Below are 19241 nucleotides of genomic sequence, written 5' to 3'. Positions count from 1 at the left end.
GGGACCTGGATGCGTGAAAAGCCCGAGGGAGTTCCGGGGATGCGGATGGGGACCCTGCGGGGCGATGGCCATGGACTCCGGTGCTTGTTCTTGATGACGTTTGCGGTGTCCAAGAATCCTGGACGACGCCGGCAAGCCTGGGAGACCGTTCCCAAACTTCTAGAGACCAGATAGCAGTTTCGCTTTCGGAATTTTCAGGATCTTTGGGCTTTTAGAGTTGGGTGGGATCCGAGAAGGCAAGGCGACGCTCATGCCCCTGACGATCTATCGGGCGCCCGATTTCTTGCCCACCCCAGCGTTCCCCACTTTGCCTCCCTGGACCTCGCCGCCTGGAGCCGAGTTTGGGGTTCTAGGGCTCTGTTGCGCCGCCCCTGGCCGCGTCCTGAGGGCTCCCGTGGTGCAGCCGCGGCTGATCCGAGCCCATTGGTGGGAAACCGCTTTCGACGAGGCCGACCCCTCTTGAATCTGGCTGGGTTGCCGCTGCCCTCCACTCTCCGAGCCCCCTCCACCCTTGCACTGTAGAGAAGGGAATTGGGAGACCCACTGGCGTGTCTACACCAAGGGAATGGACCCAGGTTCCACCAGGTCGGAGAAAAGGCGAAAACAGGCTTAAATGTGGCCTTGTTTCCTGGGGAGGCTGTTGGGGGTGGGGAGGGAGTTGAGCAGTAAGGGGGATGGGGGAGGGGATGGGCCTTGTTGTCAGAAGGAATTGTTCGCTAAGCCCTCCCTGGAGAGAGGAGGTCTGCTACTTTTTCCCTACTAAGCATTAAATTTGCACACACTCTGCTTTCTCCCTTCCATAAATAAATATTATCTCAGATCTTATCTTTACTCTTGCTGGGACCAAGCTGCTTGCCTGCAAGAGAGTGGGAGGTACCCACGCACCACCCCCCCCCACCCCGCGCCCCGTCTTCCCTCCTGCCGACCCTCTAGGTCCCCACCAAAGAGTTTACTGCTTGCAGGACCCATTCCTGGGCCAGTGTAGAACACTCCCTGTGGCAGGGGGTCTCGCAGTCCCCATCCTGGAGAAGAGAGTGGTCACCCAATCTGTTTTGATGTGTGTTCCTCTAGAAGTGCTGGGGGAGGCCTGCTGAGGTGGGAACCGTTTCCCATTTCCCATTGGGATGTGTCCATCCTGAACCTCAGGCAGCCCGTCCTGCTGGTGGACGCGTTTCAGTAATCATGGGAGTAATACATCGCAGAGACTTTGTCCTCTTCCTGTGTTCTTACAGGCATTATAGACTAATTTTTTTTTAACGTTGCTTGTTATAAATAACTGGCTTCATGATTCTTGACTTAAAAAAGCCGGAAAAGGTTCCTGACTCTTCCTTGTTTTGTTTTTATCATAAAGCTTTCCTGGGAATGCTAGACATTTATCCATTTTTCCATTGTGCCCACTCTAGCTAAGGTGGCATTTTTTTCCACCACTGCCCACAAAAAGACTCCCAAATTTGAGAAGAGATACTGAGTGAGGGAAGCATTGCTTTGAGCAGTAAGAAAATGAGGTTCCATGTAATTAATATAGGATGCTTTTGGGATCTAAGAAGTCCATAAAAGAAATTCCCCCTCTCCAGGCCCCATACTTACGCCTAAACGTTTTTTTGTCAGATTATCAGTTTTTGTCGTCTTCTTCTTCTTCTTCTTTTTTTTTTTTTTAATAATTTGAACAAAACTAGTTCACTGCGGGACTTGAATGACCTACAGTTCTGCAGTTCTAGTATACTAGGTTTGGACATTTCTCTCTTTCTGTTTTCTTACTCTGAATTTTTGAGGTTCATGGAACAGTGCAGTGGTCAGAAGGAATTTTTACCCTGCTCTAAAGTAAGAACTCATAAAGGCTTTTGTACCAAAATGACATTGGGATCTGTAATTCAGGATGCATTTTGCGGTTTTTCTAACCATTCTGACATCTATGTTGCCTCAGCAGCAACTTATTGCCCCCATTCTACAAATAAAAAAAGATGTAGGGAAATTATACTGTCACAACAAACCAGGAAGTCAATGTGTGTATTCAGTTTGGTGATCCAGGATCTGTCAACTGGTAAGAAAAATTCCTGATGGTGAGGGGGTGGGGATCAGGCCTAGGTTCTAGGTGGAGATGGTTCTGTTCAGCTGTGGGATCTGAGACAAGTGTCATCTTTCTCAGCCTCAACCTCCTTATCTACAAAATAAAGGTGCTGGCCTGGAATTTCACTGAAAGATCTCTGTGCTTCTATTTGGGAGGAATACATCTGCAGTTCGATACATTTATGCAGATAGTCCCAAGAGCTTCATCTTTCAGACTCATGTCCCCGCTAAAGGATGGTGAAAACATGACTGGCCTTAGGTGGCATCCATATGCAATCATGCTTGTGAAGCAGCAGGTGAGCTGAGGTTCCCTGTTGCAGAGTAAAGTGCTGTTGTAAAGTGAGGTAAGCTCCACAGGGGTCATGTTTTTATCTGTGCTCTGGAAAAGGCGAGAGATAGGGAATATGGAGGCTTATACATATGTGGCCTTCCCACATAACTCCATAAAGGTATGGGCTAGGTTAGAGCAGCTTGCCTTTGAAAACAAGCCGTGAAGAAACACCTGATGTCATCTTGTTCTAATAATTTCCAGGACTCAAAGAGACTCTTCCAGATAGCACAGTGTACCCCCACGATTCCAGATGAGGGGTGCTAGGACCTCACGGGTCCATGTTTATGATGTAATGATGACTGCAGCCCTCTGGTAGCCAGCGAGTGGGTGAAAGCGTCCACTCTGAAGTTCAAGGTTTTCCATGCCTAGGCTTTATGTTTGGCCATTGGGCAGTACTTCCTCTCTTTGTTAGACTAAAAACTTCTGGGACAATTCCTAAGAAAAATACTCTTCTTGTTCCTAAGAAAATAAAGCGTTGGCTGTGTTTAAGTCAAGTGTAAACAAGATGTTTACAAGATTGTTGTAAGGAAGGGAAGATACTCTGCTTAGAACTTTCAGTATAAGAAAGAATGTGTCACATGATTCGTGTAAGATTTCCAAGTAAAGTCCTTTGGAATTGGTTTTGCATGATCAGTTCATCATGGTGCTGATGAAAAGGTGCCACCTTAACGCTGCCCATCTGGTTGGCCTGTAGTAAATTTTAAAGAGCCAAAGCAATAATACATCAACCATACACTGAGGGTTAGCGTCCCTCATGTTATTGATGAGATGACACGTATAGGCTTCCATTCATGTGATGAGATAGATGTCGTTGACTTTGATTAAAGAAAGAATCCATTGTGCTTTTCTGTTTCATTCCTTTCTGGTTTTCTGAAAAAAATGACATATTTGATAGCTCCAGGGCTTGCTAAAGCATTTGGTGACTTCTGCAAAGTAGGACAAATAACGTTAGCAACTGTGATTAGACAAGAAGTGTATGGAGGTATGGGACACGGGGGAGAAGGGTCAGGTTTTCATCTTGTGAGTTTTTCCCTGAAGTTTTATTGGCCAAGAAAAAGATATCTTACAGATATTAAGGTTTGCCTTCCCTGCTTTCTGCCAAGTTTGGCAAGCTGTTTCTTTCCCCTCCATTTCAATCAACACTAATATATGAACGGAGTCACTTTAAGGTGTGATACCAGAGTTTGAAATTCTATCTGCAAGTTCCTATGAAGTCTCGTTTTAAATATAACTTAAATGAGCACTTATAAGTAATGGGACTTTTGGATTGTAGGTCTAGAGATTTAGCAATGAAATTAATTGCGAATTAATCTGCTGTAAAGTTACCAGTTTACTCCAAATATTCTTTATTTAAAAAATATTTATAGATTTTTAAAAAACTTTTTATGGATACATGCTAATGGTACATATGTATGGGGCGCATGTGATATTTTGATACAAGCATATAGTGTGGAATGATCAAATCAGGGTCACTGTGATATCCATCACCTCAAGCAGGTATCATTTCTTTGTGTTAGTAGCATTCCAATCCAGTCCTTCAAATACTTCTAAAAATGGCTCACGCCTGTAATTCCAGCACTTTGGGAGGCCGAGGTGGGTGGGTCACCTGAGGTCGGAAGTTTGAGACTAGCCTGACCAATGTGGAGAAACCCCGTCTCTACTAAGAACACAAAATTAGCCAGGCATGGTGGCGCATGCCTGTAATCCCAGCTACTGGGGAGGCTGATGCAGGAGAATCTCTTGAACCCGGGAAGTGGAGGTTGCGGTGAGCTGAGATTGTGTCGTTGCACTCCAGGCTGGGCAACAACAGCAAAACTCTGTCTTAAAAAAAAAAAAAATCTGCTTAGTTAAATATCTGCTATTGGCCAGTGACTCTTCTTATTGCTTTATATTTATATTTTGTCTATTTTAGGAGAGTTTTTCATCCTCATTTTACAGAGGAGACAGGCTTTAGAGAGCTTGAGTTACTTGCCCAGAACGCCAGCCAGCAGGAGAGAGAGCTGGATTTGGAATCCTCCTCTTACACGTTGTGTTAAGATTGTAACTGCTATCTCTTGATTGCTTACTACTGTGTGTGAGACACTTGACTCGCACTTTATTTATTTATTTACTTTGAGACAGAGTTTCCCTCTGTCACCCAGGCTGGAGTGCAGTGGTGTGATCTCCGCTTGTTGCAACCTCTGCCTCCTGGGTTCAAGCGATTTTCCTACCTCAGCCTCCCAAGTAGCTGAGACTATAGGCATGCGCCACCACGTCTGGTTGACTTTATGGTTTTATTGGAGATGGGGTTTCACCATGTTGGTCAGGCTGGTCTCGAACTCCTGACCTCAAGTGAGTCTCCCACCTCAGCCTCCCAAAGTGCTGGGATTACAGGCATAAACCACCATGCTTGGTCTTGCCTAGCACTTTAAACCATTCGCTTATTTAATTTTTGTAGGTGGGGGCTGTTAAATTTACTTTCTGGATAAGGAAATGGGGTCTTCGGAGAGGTTATAGAGGGTCATTCTAATAGGGTTTGTGTTTAGTAGTTAAGTTTGAAATGGAGTAAGACTAGATCATTTTTTTCTTTTTGAATTTAGTTCAGATGGTTGTGGGAGAGCAGAGCTTTTCAATGAAGCTTACATTACTGTTTTTAAATGTATAAGTGCAGATGTTCAGTTAGGACAGAATGTTCTTTACTGTTGTATAAATAAGATTTGAAAAGTGTTGAATTCTGAAATTTCATCTTGATTAGAAAATAATTGGTTTTAATATAAATCAGTTTTCTCTCCCTAAATGTAGGCAAGGATATGTTTTAAATTCAAGTTGTTGGTAGAAATGAAAAAGGCACTATTGAAAGCTGGGAGAAGAGAGCTAGAATTTTCCCTTCTAAGCAGTGTTGGCCGTTGATGAGGACAGTCGTTTAGAGTGAATTTCAGTTTTGGGTCTTTTATTGGATGATTTCCTTTTCATATAGAAAACTGAGGACAGACATGACAGCTGCTTTTTTTGGGAGTCCCAGGTACACGTGGTCTTGTCCCTCCTTGGTCTTGCCAGCTGGTGGTAAACTACCCCTGTCCTGCTACTGTTGGCCTGGGACTATGAAGGTGGAGAATCAACGGCCCTTGCTCTATATTGGTGGAAATTAACTGCATCTCTTTTAACGCACCAGGGAAAAAGTCCAATTTTGCCAAACTGAAGTGGCTGAATTTTCACAGTTGGCATTATTTTTAGAAAGTGCACTAAATATGGGATATTATAAATAAACCATAGTTTGATGCTTAGAGTGAACCAAGTCCTGGGAATTCAGAAACCCCATTTCTGGTTCAGGGCATTTGGGTGTGACCCCAGCTAATCCCTTTCATCTTCACCTTCCTCTATATTTGATTTTTCCTGTGATGGATGGCAGAATAGAATGTTTGTGAGGCACAAATATAGTTTAAAAACCTGCTTTAAAAGGTGAAAGACATGTTTAGTTAAGCTTTCGGCTTTATGACAAATATACTATCTTTTTATTAGAGATAAAGCTCTCTGACCCTTTTACAAGGTACACACTTCACAATTGCAGAGGAAGCATTTGTGTGTGCAGTCATTTTTCTTTTATCCCATCTTCAGATTGGAAAGGACATTTCTTTCCAGGTGGGCTTGGTTTTTTCTTTTTTACTGTTACATACTCAGTAGTGATCATCTTGCCTGTGTACTAAACAGAACTACTCCCTGGCCTGGCAATGCAAGAGCTTTCTGTCTTCTGGTTGCATTGTATCTGTCACTGGATATAAATGGTACCAATTGGTGTGTGGCTTAGGTTACAGTTCTTCAATTAAAGACAGACATGCGTAGGAGACCATTGTAAATAGCCTGCAGTTGGTCTTCCGTAGGAATGAGATGCATGGCTTGTGTGGAACGCCTGGAGAAGCGTCCCATGGAATGGCGTGCCGTGGAGATAGCCACAGAAAAAGTCAAGGGCATAGAATGAAAAGCACATTGCCAAAATTTAGGTTGGATCATGGTGGTGTTTGCATTTGTACCTGCAGGAAGAGACGAAGTTCACCTTTCTAAGGACAGAGAAGTGGGAAAAAAGGAGGCTTTGGAAGGAGGTTTTAGGGAGGAAGATCAGGTTTGATCCTGAGCCCATCACTCTGCGCATGTCTGAACCAGAGGAAAGAGGTCATGAATATGCATGAGGAAATCAGAGGGCAGCGTTTACTTTCCAGGCAGCCTCCTTATTGTTGGTTGTAACTCCCTAAGTTAAACTTTGTCTGCCTGCGGAGATGCTTTAATCATAGTTGTTCTTTAGGAATACATATTATAATATTTATAAACAAACAGGAGGTGTAAGATCACTCCTCTGGCCCTGGCTGTGTGCTGGAAGCTGTGGGTTGAATCCTGGTGTGTCCTTTGGCCTGGGTTTATTTACTCAGAGAAAGTCAACATGAATGTCTTGGTTAGAGGTGTAGTCTGTATCCTACACATTCGGTCTTTCCTCATCTCACTTGCAACCTCAGCTTTAATTTTCCCATTGACACAATGAAAAGGAGGCTTTTAAGGTCTCAAGTGCGTAAAAAGGTGTGTGCTTGAGAGACTTACCACCCTGGCACTTTTTGGAGGGGATGATTTTTGAGATGTTTGTTCTGTGGCAGGTGAGATCCTTGGGCCTTTCCAAGAAGAGGGCTTTTCTAACCGAGTGGTGGAGGCAGCAGAGGAGGCCCCAAGCCAGGCAAACTCTTCTGAGAAGCATTCTCATGTCCCCGTGCTAATTAAAAAGGAAAAGAAGTTCGGCAGAATGCAGCTGCCAGGGCTTCCTATTGAAACTGACAGGTTTCAAGAGCCTGGGAGGCCTGATGCCCTGGAGGAGCTAATTCCTGCCAAGCCTGTGCCCCCGCCTTTAGGTGAGTAGATGCCAACCTCTGGATGCCATCAACTTCATAGAAGCTGACAGCTGTGGAGCAACTTGGCATTTTTCTCTTCTTGCCTTCTCCCTAATCCACTCTCTGTGGGACGATTATTGAAAGATAGCCAACCCTGGAATGAGAGATGCCATCGCAGCCCTCCATGCTCCCGCTTGGAGAAGGACATGGCCCTTGTACAATAACAGACGGTGTTTATGGCAAAGCTTGGGATTTGGTCCTTGTCATTCATTGCCTTCAAAACTGACTGAACTGTGCTGTGCTCTTCCCAGAGAGCTGTAAAGAGCAGGGCATCCTCTTTCCCTCTTCCTCCCTCTGCCACTGTAAACTTCAGTGGCTTTGTGCAAGTGATGAGATTAGGTCTTTGAATAGCCAGCTGGGCACTCAGGGCCACGTGTCAACTGGCTATTTCATATTTGTTGGGTTCTCCTGCCCATTTCCCAGTGCAGGCTCTGGGACCAGAGAGGCTGAGCTCACCCTGCCTCCCCGTTAGCCAGGGGGAACCTGCCATTCCTCTGGCTTGTTCAAACATCACAGTTTCCTCCAGGCCCAGCTCAGATTTACCTTTGTCATGAAAGCTTTTGTGATCTGGCTCAGACCATGGTGACTGTTCCCTTCTTTCAGTCTCTGTTCCATCCTAGTGGATGCTCTTATCTCCTCCTACTGCATCCTCTTGGTTTTAACAAGGAAGGAAAGTGGAAACCTACATTCGCTGACATGCTTGGGTGGGAGATGAGAGTAAGGAAGCTTCTAGGATAGTCTCTTCCCTTTGCAGCTGAGAACAGTGTTCCTTGGGGCAGTTAAAGGCCAGGAGCACATTCTGGTGCCCGATAAGGTGTTACTATATGGACGCAGCTTTCCTGCAGAGTCCTGCACATTTTCCGAGTTCTTTACTGACCTTAGGAAGTGAGGGTATTTTAATTTACTTTGCATAATGATTTTCAGGTAGACACTAGTAAACTTCCTTTATCCACTTAAATGATATAATTTATAAAATTTGGTGGATAGGTCAGGCACAGTGCCTCACACCTGTAATCCCAGCACTCTGGGAGGCCAAGGCAGGCAGATCACTTGAGGTTGGGAGTTTGAGACCAGCCTGGCCAACATGGTGAAACCCCGTCTCTACTAAAAATACAAAAATTAGCTGAGTGTGGTGGTGGACGCCTATAATCCCAGCTACTCGGGAGGCTGAGGCAGGAGAATCGCTTGAACCTGGGGGGCAGGTGTTGCAGTGAACCAAAATCGTGCCACTGCACTCCAGCCTGGTGACAGAGTGAAACTCTGTCTCAAAAAAAATTTGCTGGATGGGATATATCTATGCACACCAGTTGTAGGAATTTCCAGCTAGAATGCAGGGCTCCACAGGCGAGGCTTTCCCGCTGGCTGATACCTCCACGGTGTTGGGACTCTTCATCTCTTCATTATTGGTATTTTGGTTGACAGTGGGAGGATAACTTCTTGTGTTGTTTTGAACTTTGTGGCACCTCTCAAGCATTATTGCTGTGCATTTGTTTGGCTTGAAGTGATCAATTCATAAAATCCACCCAGAAAATTAGGCCCTAATTAGGCATTATCCATACATCCCTGGCTTACAGAAACTTTCCTTGTAAGTTTCTTTACTTTTTGAGTTTTGGGACTGTTTGGACCACACATGATCTACTTAAAATGATGAATATGCATTTGTATGTAATGCAACACACAAATCTATCAGGGAATAAAAGGTTTACTTTGTTACAAACTTGATTTATTCCTTTTAATATTTATAAGGGACAGGGAAATCCTGTATGTGGGGTTTGTCCAACAGGTTTGAACCCAGTGTGACTACAGCTGTGCTAATTCTAAAACTCCTGCATTTTAAATAAAGCCCGATTTACACCATGTACCCACAAAAATTAAAAACAAAAAGGCCCTATGACCAAATTCGGTCTCTGCTTAGCTAAGCATGGGGATTGCCTTTGTAGCTCGGGTGTGAATTTCTGGTACAAGAAATACCTTGATGCGAAGACCTGTTGTGTAGCAGTATCTAATTGGGTATTGCAAAAACTTCACCCTTCTTTATAGTAAATAAATAATTTGTTGATAAAGAGTAAAGAGACGTAGTAAATAAATAATTTGTCGATAAAGAGTAAAGAGACGTACTTTCAAGATGGTGCACTTAGAATTTTTTCTCCTCCTGGGCAACTCACATGGAAACCTCTTTTGTCATTTTGCACATGCCTATTTTTGAATGACTGATTTGTTCACCTTCGGCTCTTGGGCAATATATGCTATTGGTTGGGAGGTTAAGAGGTGACAGTGAAAACCGTGAATTAGAAGACGTAGAATGTTACTGTGTGAATAGGAGGTATTTACTCCTCGAGTGCCTATTATCCCCAGCAGATCGTATTTCCTAGTATTGAGGCATGAATCTGATTTAAAAAATTAGCATTTCTTATGCCAGGGCAGCAATTTGTGTCAGATTTCAATCTATTTTGAGTGAAAACCAATGTGAGCCTGGTTGAAAAATGGTGAGTAAATTGCTGTCCTAATCAAGGTAAATCAAGCTCTGAGCATATGGCGGATGGCAAGATGAACCTTCTGCCCTGAACAATCAGCTCGTCTCACTTGATGATGGGATGAGGCAGGGCTTGTCTCTTCTTAGAAAGGCTGTGTGTTGGCTGGTGAGGGTGGGGAAGAGATGTACTTAGTCAGGTATTATTAGCAGAGTGACCCGGGTGACAAGGCGAATATAAATAGAAGAAAGCTCCTGTTGACAATGGCGCTTGGCACTTAACACCGCTTTTCATCTTCAAAGCCATTTACAGATGCAGTTCTTTCTGGGACTGCTGCGATTCTGGGCTGTTGTTTGTGTGCTGCTTCTCAGGAACATGGAAGCAGTGATTTTCAGAAACCAAGATTCGTCCCAAAATTTGGAGATACCTCCTTTCAGAATCCTTTGAGATTTTTCCATTTTGATCGAAATATCTTGAAAGGTCTCAGCGTAGATGCCTGTGCTCATTTGGAAATTCCTGGAGTGTGAAATGAGACAGCTTTTTCGGTGATTTAGATGTGCTAGATTTTCAAGGGTGGCTACAGTGTGTCTGGAATTTCGCAAGCTTTTCGCTTAGACCTTCACATTTTATTTTCGATAGGGAGAATATTACATTTTCTGAGTCATTTAAAAACAAACAACTGCAAGCCCTTTCCCTTTGCAGGGTGGCCAGCCTGCAATTGAGCATGTTATTATTTAGCACAAATGCAACTTTCTTGGATGACTTGAAGGCAGATCAGTTTGGAAGGTCTGAGTCATTGGTGGCTTTTACTGTAGTGAGTCCTTCCTAAGCAGAGAGGCTTGGGAGCCTGCCTTGATGGATGGAGATGAGAATGATTTCTAATGCTTACGTAGCTTTGTTATCGCAGTTTAAAGTTTCACTTTTTCACTTGAGTTCGGACAGCTCCAGTTGCATGATGACAGTTTTACATTTCTTGTGTCTAATAAGACAAAAGCAAGGTGGAAATGCTATATTAGAATTAGCGTAAGGGAAGAAGAGAATTTATTGACTCTTACAATTGGAAATCTGAAATTGGAATGGGACTCATCTTTATTACTTGGAATTTAACAGGGAGATCTTTTTTCTAGCGAAGTTTGCCTAATATTGGGAAAGAAACTGATTGTGTCTGTTTGGCATGCCAGATTCTAAATCAGTGATGGTAGGTGGGAAACGGTAAGCATTAATGTACTGGAAAATGAGGAATTCTTTTCTGTGTAATTGGACTAAACTAAGAGAAAAAACTTAAACTCACTATTGGGGTTTCCTCTCTAGATGACCCGGCAGATCTCTGTACATTGATTTCCCTAGTTAACAACCTCCACCATGTACTCAGAGATACCAGTCAGGATTTTTTTTTTTTTTTTTTTTCTTGAGACAGAGTCTTGCTCTATTGCCCAGGCTGGAGTGCAGTGGCACAATCTCGAATCTTGGCTCACTGCAACCTCCATCTCCCAGGTTCAAGCAATTCTCCTGCCTCAGCCTCCCGAGTAGCTGGAATTACAGGCACCCACCACCACGCCTGGCTAATTTTTGTACTTTTAGTAGATACAGGGTTTAGTCATGTTGTCCAGGCTGGTCTCGAACTCCTGACTTCAGCCGATCCACGTGCCTCGGTCTCCCAAAGTGCTGAGATTACACGTGTGAGCCACTGCGCCTTGCCCAGTCAGCCTTTTAACTCCCTACACACTGCAACATCAGGAAACATCTAAGAATTTCTAGACTTCTGAGGGATGCAGTAATATAAAAGTAGACACCAAAACTAACAGAGAGAAAAATAACTTCTATGAAGGAGAGAAGAAAATCTAAAAAAAATTCATAGCCTCAGGGATATAATAGAAAATTTTGCATCTACATAACAAGAACAGGATAGGGTGAAAACAGACTATTGTGAACATTAAAAAAAAAGAGCTTTTAGAAATTAAAATGTAAAGTGGGGAGGCGAGAGAAGGGCAGGAGATGACTGGGTTTGTTATTTGGTGGGGTGAATGTCGATGCGCAGGACTTATAGACAATATCTGGCTTTCAAAATTATATGCAGACATAATTCTGATACAAAAAATCATCTCATTAGGCATGCTGGCTCACACCTGTAATCCTAGCACTTTGAGAGGCCGAAGTGGGAGGATTGCTTGAGCCTGTGAGTTTGAGACCAGCCTGGGCAACATGGAGAAACCCTATCTCTACTAAAAATACAGAGATTAGTTGAGCGTCGTGGTATGTGCCTGTAATTCCAGCTACTTGGGAGGCTGAGTTGGGAGGATCACTTGAACCCAGGAGGTAGAGGCAGTGAGCCGAGATCGAACCACTGTATTCCAGCCTGGGCAACAGAGGGAGATCCTTCCTCAAATTAAAAAAAAAAAAAAAAAAAAAAAAAAAAAAAGACACAACACTTCTAGGATATAGTTGTTAGGATTTGGGATTGGTTGTGTATCGCGACCCAAAGTTAGAGTGGCATCAACGGGAGAGTGGCTTATTTTCCTCTGATGTGGCAGCCTGAAGCTGGCGGAGCAGCCTCGTAGTCTCAGAACCAAGCTCCCTGTATCTTTTGCTTCACTGTTCATGGGACAATCAACTGGGTGATCCCAGGTTTAGGGGTCGGAGGGCAAAGGCATATACCCCCTCCACCCTGTAGCTGAACACGTGAATCCTGCACAACTCCCATTAGCAGAACTTAGTGATTTGAATTCATCTAACTTTTCTTATTGAATGAAAGTTTGGTGAAATGAAATATAGCCCTGTACGTGTAAGAATATAACATATGAGGCTGAGCACGGTGGCTCACACCTGTAATCCCAGTACTTTGAGAGCTTGAGGTGGGTGGATCACTTGAGGGTCAGGAGTTTGAGAACAGTCTGACCAACAAGGTAAAACCCATCTCTACTAAAAATACAAAAATTAGCCAGCCATGGTGGCATGCACCTGTAACTAGCTACTCGGGAGGCGGAGGCTGAAGAATCGTTTAAACCCTGGAGGCTGAGGTTGAGTGAGCTGAGACTGTGCCACTCCAGCCTGGGCAACAGAGTGAGACTCTATCTCAAAAAAAAAAAAAAAAGAATATATGGTAAAGACAGGATATAAACATCTAATGGGATAGAAACGGATTACTAATTATGAAGAGGATGAGCTGAGAGGTGCAACTGACAAAATATTTGAGTGTAAATTCCCCGTATGTTAAAACAGTGAATGTAAGACTTGAAATCCCAAAGAAATTAGACTTCGGGTATCTTAGAGTGGGGAAGACCTTTTACAAGTTTTAGAAGAAATAAGCAAATTGATAGGATCTGACTAAGTTGAAAAAGAAAACATTCTTTCTTGTCAAAAGTAACCATGAAAAGGAAAGCTGGGAAAAATATTTGCAGTAGTTGTGTGAGATAAAATAATCTAGATCTCTTAAAAATTCATCACAGATGCCAACAAAGTTTAAATATGGGAAGGAAGTGAAAGAGGTATCAACATGCAAATTGCAAATTACAGTGGCAGGATACTGTATATATACATATATATATATATATATATTTTTTTTTTTTTTTTTTTCTCTTTGAGATGGAGTCTTGCTCTTTGTCCAGGCTGGAGTGCAGTGGCACAATTCTCAGCTCACTGCATCTTCCACCTCCCGGGTTCAAGCGATTCTCCTGCCTCAGCCTCCTGAGTAGCTGGGACTACAGGTGTGTGCCACCACATCCAGCTAATGTTTGCATTTTTAGTAGAGACGATTTCACCATGTTGCCCAGACTAGTCTCAAATTCCTGAGCTCAAGTGATCTGCCTGCCTCGGCCTCCCAAAGTGCTGGGATTACAGGCATGAGCCACCTTGCCCAGCCAGGATATTAGTTTTTGATTGTCAAATGGAAAAAAGGTGTAATGGGTTTAGACCTTTTCTCCCACCCTGCTAGTAAACAAGCCTAGCAGACTAGGGAGAGCATGTTTTCAGGGGTGTCATGAGCCTCAACTATGTCCCTATATTTTTGATCCTATAATTTAACTTCTGAGATTCTACATTAAGGAGACATCAGACATGTAGGATTTCTGACTGAGAATTGTGACTAGAATGCTATTGATCATGCTGAAAAAATAAGAATATAAACAACTTTAGCAGGTGGCAGCAGATGCATGGTCAATAAATGACCTTATTCATGTTATAATAAAAATTATACAACCATTTCAAGTCATGTTTTCAAAGAATCGTAATGACATGGGAAATGCCCTCTATGTAATGCAAAATGAAAAATAGATTAGAATTCCTAATTCTAGATGAACTAAAAAAAAAAATCCACAGAGAAACTGTCAGGAGGAGATACTATAGAAACGTGGAATTGATTATCACTGGGTGTTAGCATTACAAATGATTTTAATTTATTTATTTATAATTTTACTTTTCAAGATTTCTACAAAGAGTGTGTCTATCTCTTATAAGAGGGAAAAAAACTAAACGTTGTTGAGAAAGTCAGAGTGGGACACTTCATTTGCCAAAGCGAATCAGTTTCGCAGCCACCTGGGTGGACATAAGGGAAGTCTCCGAGTGACACTGCCATTGCCTTCCAGAGTCATAGGAGCTTTCACTCTGCTACCCTTTCTTGTTGGTCTCTGTATTGTCACTCTTGAGTTCTATTTATTTATTTATTTTTTGAGTCAGAGTCTCACTCTGTTGCCCAGGCTGGAGTGCGGTGGCACGATCTTGGCTCACTGCAACCTCTGCCTCCCAGGTTCAAGTGATTCTCCTGCCTCAGCCTCCTGAGTAGCTGGGACTACAGACATGCACCACTATGATGCCCTGCTAATTTTTGTATTTTTAGTGGAGATGGCATTTCACCATGTTGGCCAGGCTGGTCTTGAACTTCTGACCTGAAGTGATCCATCTGCTTTGGCCTTCCAAAGTGCTGGGATTATAGGTGTGAGCCATGGCGCCTGGTCTTGAGTTCTATTTAAATGATCGATTTGGTGCATTTAAATTTTACAGTCTCAGATTACTGTTCTTTAGTGTCTGGTTAGAGGTAAATGGATAATGAGGAGTCGTAAGACTTGAGCAAACTTTACCCCTTTAATAAGTGTCCTCTAAGCCACTGACACTTCTTTGATTTATTAGTAGTTACATTCATGGACTTTTGTTTTTCTTTAAGAAAAACTTGGTACATGACTACATTTTTGAGGTGGAATGATTTTCTCGAATTTATAAATGAATGAGAAAAAAAGAAAATAGTCTTTGTATGACACACGTTAACAGTTTTTTAGGTGTTTCTCCTTTGACATTTTCCATTGATATAAAAATGCAGCTTATTTAATAAAAACCTATGCCGTGTTAGGAAGTTTGCTGTGAATCATTTGTGGGATATTAGGGGGAAATTGTTAAGTCTCCTTTTGAAGTTTCTTAGATTTAAAAATTCATGAGTTTTAACTAGCTTGACATTATTACATTAAAACTTTTGAGAGAGCCAAGAATTGATGATTTAGGACGGGTTCCAAGCTCTCAAATACAGCTCACCAGTGCAGCCTTTTCGCTCGGCTGTCCCCCTCCTACCCACATGTGCCCAGTTCAATTCAAGTTCATGAAAATTAAAATTAAGGTCCTCAACAGTACTAGACAGGTTTCCAGTCCACGGTAGCCACGTGTGGCTGGTGATTACTGTACTGGAACAAGCAGATACAGATCAGGCAGTGCTGGTCTAGATACATTCAACATAGATAATGAGCCCCAGTTATTTTTGGCTAGGTGAAGAGTAATATCTACTGAGTGTTCTTCCTCATTCACGTTCTTCTTAATGAGGCTTTGCTTAGCCTCATTAAGGAAAGATAGGAAAGATAGAGTTGAGAGGGGAAGATGCTTATTGTATTAAATTTGGTTCAGATATAAACAGATAATCTGACTGTAGAAAATGTACAGTGAATCTTAAAAACACCTGGATTGATAAAAGGGCTATTGATTGTGCCTCATCAAGGCTTCTGATTGAACTGATGAGAAATTCGGGGAACAGAGAGGTTAAGTAATTTGCTTATGTCACACAGCTACATAGTGGCCTTGTTACTCCCTTACTCTGCAAGTTCTCTGTTCTTTTCACTGGGCCAAGGCAACTCTCGTAAGAAGTTCCAGTACTAGAATTCTGTTGTGCAATAGCTTTACAGACAAAAGGAGCCAATTATAGTAGAATTAACTTTGCATAAAACCACAAAGTGTATTGTATAAAACAGGAAGTCACCTTTTATAAGGCCAGTCTTCTGAACCTTTTTTATATTGTCTTTGGAAAAAAATATTGCTTTAGTTAATAGACACTTTAACCTTGTTCTTGAAATTACATATAGTTTTAAGAAACAAAAGGAAATATGCTTTCTTTTAATAATAGTCTTTTGGGGGGAGTTAGGGTGTTGTAGTTAGGAAAGGGCTTTGCTTTTTAAAAATATCCCGTTTCTATTTTGCAAAGCTTATGGGAGGATCAGTTGTTATCACCAGGATTAGCCCTTCTATCCCCCTAAAAAATCCCTTTGAAAGTAAATAGAAATTTCTGTGAAGTGGGTTATTATTCTCATATTTAATAGATTTCCCCAAGAATTATCTATTTCCACAGACACTGCATAGGTTGCATGAGTTGCTGTGGAAAGTGAAGTAATTTATTCTAGGAACCATGACTGCATGTTGTGAAAAGACTGCATTTTGTTAGCATAATTTCTACGATGCTCTGTTGATGGGGCCTCTCAAATACTTCTTGGACCTGTTCCTTTCATTTCTTCTCCACTGTTTTAGTTCAGACCGTCGCCTGCACTTCCGTGGTTTTAGTCTGCTTCCATTCATCCGTCTTGCACACGGCTCCCTGAGCGATTCTTCTGAAACAAACCCGATCATGTCACTTCCTGGAACAATGCCCTGCCGTGTCCGCTGTGTCTGCAGAGCGACGTGCAGGGCTTGGGTGGTACTGTGGTAAATGGTCTCTTCTCATTTGGGCTTGGCGAACCTCTCTGTTCTCACCCCAAGTCTTTGTTCAAATATCACATCCTGAGGTCTTGCCTGACTGTCATCTAAATAATTATCATCCTTCTGGCCGGGCGTGGTGGGTCACGCCTGTAATCTCAGCACTTTGGGAGCCAGAGGCAGGCAGATCACTTGAGGCCATGAGTTCAACACCAGCCTGGCCAACATAGTGAAACCCCATCTCTACTAAAAATTAAAAAAAATAAAAAATTAGCTGGCTATGTTTGCAGGCACCTGTAATCCCAGCTACTTGGGAGGCTGAGGCAGGAAAATCACTGGAACCTGGGAGGCAGAGGTTGTGGTGAGCTGAGATCATGCCATTGCACTCCAGCTTGGGCAACAAGGGTGAAACTTTGTCTCCAAATAGTAATAAGAATCATCATCATCATCATCATCATCCTTCTTTGTTTGTCTGATCTTTTCTGCTTTGTTTTTCCCTATAGCAGTTATCACCATTTAACAGGCTATATTATCTACTAATTAAAAAAAAAAAAACCTCCATTAGCTCTTTCCCCTAATTAGGATGAGATCTCTGCCAGCGCAGGAATTTTGTTTTGTTTTGTTGCAGATGCCTTCCTGTGCCTGGAACAGTGCCTGACACAGAATGGGGGATCAGTACATATTTGGGGATGAATGGGCGTGATACCGCTTGCCCCACAGTCCTGTCTCCTGCCCTCTCCCTTTAGGCGTCTTGACTTTCCCCAAGGGTCTACCATGCTGTTTGCTGCTGGTACTTCCATGTTTAAAACCATTCCTACCTTCCTGAGTCTCTGAAGCCTGTGCTCCTATTTGCTCCTTTGGTTTCCTCTTTTTTTTTTCTTAATTTTTTCTTTTCGAAACAGTCTTGCTCTGTCACCCAGGCTGGAGTGCAATGGGAGCTATCTCAACTCACTGCAACATCCACCTCCCAGGTTCAAACGATTCTCCTGCCTCAGCCTCCCGAGTAGCTGGGATTACAGGTGCATGCGACCATATCCAGCTAATTTTTTTTTTTTTTTTGTATTTTTAGTAGAGGTTTTGCCATGTTGGCCAGGCTGGTCTCAAACTCCTGGCCTCAAGTGATCTGCCCACCTTGGCCTCCCAAAGTGCTGGGATTACAGGCATGAGCCACTGTACCTGGCCTCTTTGTTTTCTTATCCTCAGCTTCTCCGGGCAGTTCTGCTTGAGCCTCTCCTAATTTTCTGTTCCACTTTGAGGCACCCTGGCCCACCCAAGCTCGCCTTCTTATCCTTCTTGATATTTGCCTTTTGTCCTTCCTGGGTTTCCAGGTGCATTCTCAGTGGACCTGGTGGTGGTTGGGTGTGCGGTGTGATGGACAGACTTGTTTTCAGGAGTCACTTGTCCTTGCTGGCAGCCGCTGGTATTTATATGTCTGTCCCCAGTGGCCAAGGTAGTGTCTGGTATAAATACATCAGATGTTCCTTTAAGACATACACAAGAAAATTGCATAGTTATCAGCGCTTGTTTAAAATTATATATGTCTTAGAATTTGCTAAGAAAAGTTTATTATAAGCTGTTGAGGGCAGCTTTTCAGGAGGAATTAATCTGGAAAAAAAAGATCCATGCCTAGGAGTGTTGATTGCTTCGTGGGCAGATGACTCTGTGTGGGGCTCCCGCCACTCCTTAGTTTAGCATTATTTCTTTTCATTGCCTTTTCCCCATAATAGATGCTCAGTTATTAAAAATCGATGATTTAAGAAAAAATATAAAAGTCATAACTGCATTGTGGGAAATGTGGATAATGGGGGAAAGGGAACTGTAATTGACTGGTTAGGGCATGGGTTCTGGAGCCAGTCGTGTGAGTTCAAATCCCAGCTCCACCACTAGCAGCTGTGTGACGCTGGGCAAGTGACTTCATCTTTCAGGTTGCTTATCTGTAAGATGGGAACAGTAATAGCACCTACATCCTAGAGTTCTTACGAGGGTGAAATAAGTGCATATTTGTTAAGTACTTAGTAATCACTGTAAGTGTTGGTAAAATAAACATAAATGCATGCTTACCATGCTAACACTTCCTTTTCTTCTGTTTGGGGGGACAGAAGCTCCTCCTCTTACCGACAGGTTTAGGTTCCCGACTGCTGAGAAGTTCACTTTAAGTCCAAATGACCTGACGGATGACCAGTGGGTACACATACACAGATTTTTTTTTTTCCTCTGTCTTCTAGGTTGGAGTGTAATGGTGCCATCTCAGCTCACTGCAACCTCTGCCTCCCGGGTTCAAGCAATTCTCATACCTCAACCTCCCGAATAGCTGGGATTACAGGCATGTGCCAGCATGCCTGGCTAATTTTTGTATTTTTAGTAGAGACAGGGTTTCACCATGTTGACCAGGCTGGTCTTGAACACCTGGCCTCAGGTGATCTGCCCACCTTGGCCTCCTAAAGCACTGGGATTGTGAGCCACCATGCCTGGCCTACCTACACAGATTTTTTTTTTTTTTTTTTTTTTTTTTTTTTTAAGGCAGAGTCT

General features: G+C 42.9%; 1 protein-coding gene across 6 annotated transcripts in view; it reads left to right on the top strand.

Moving 5' to 3' along the window:
- The window catches only part of SFMBT2 (Scm like with four mbt domains 2), a 288295-nt gene that overhangs the window by 52975 nt on the left and 216079 nt on the right, over window positions 1-19241 (top strand). Inside the window, exon 1 of one of the 6 annotated variants that reach the window (XM_064369047.1) lies at window positions 562-585. The exons of the other annotated variants lie outside the window; for them this stretch is intronic. The gene's annotated coding sequence lies outside the window, so the exon portion shown is untranslated. Of the gene's footprint in view, window positions 1-561; window positions 586-19241 lie in introns of those variants that run through there. 6 annotated transcript variants of the gene reach the window in all.

This window comes from Aotus nancymaae, unplaced genomic scaffold, assembly GCF_030222135.1.
Source record: "Aotus nancymaae isolate 86718 unplaced genomic scaffold, 86718_ANA_hifiasm-v0.15.2.pri h1tg000083l, whole genome shotgun sequence".
Lineage (NCBI taxonomy): Eukaryota > Metazoa > Chordata > Mammalia > Primates > Aotidae > Aotus > Aotus nancymaae.
This window is presented reverse-complemented; position numbering and strand designations above follow the sequence as displayed.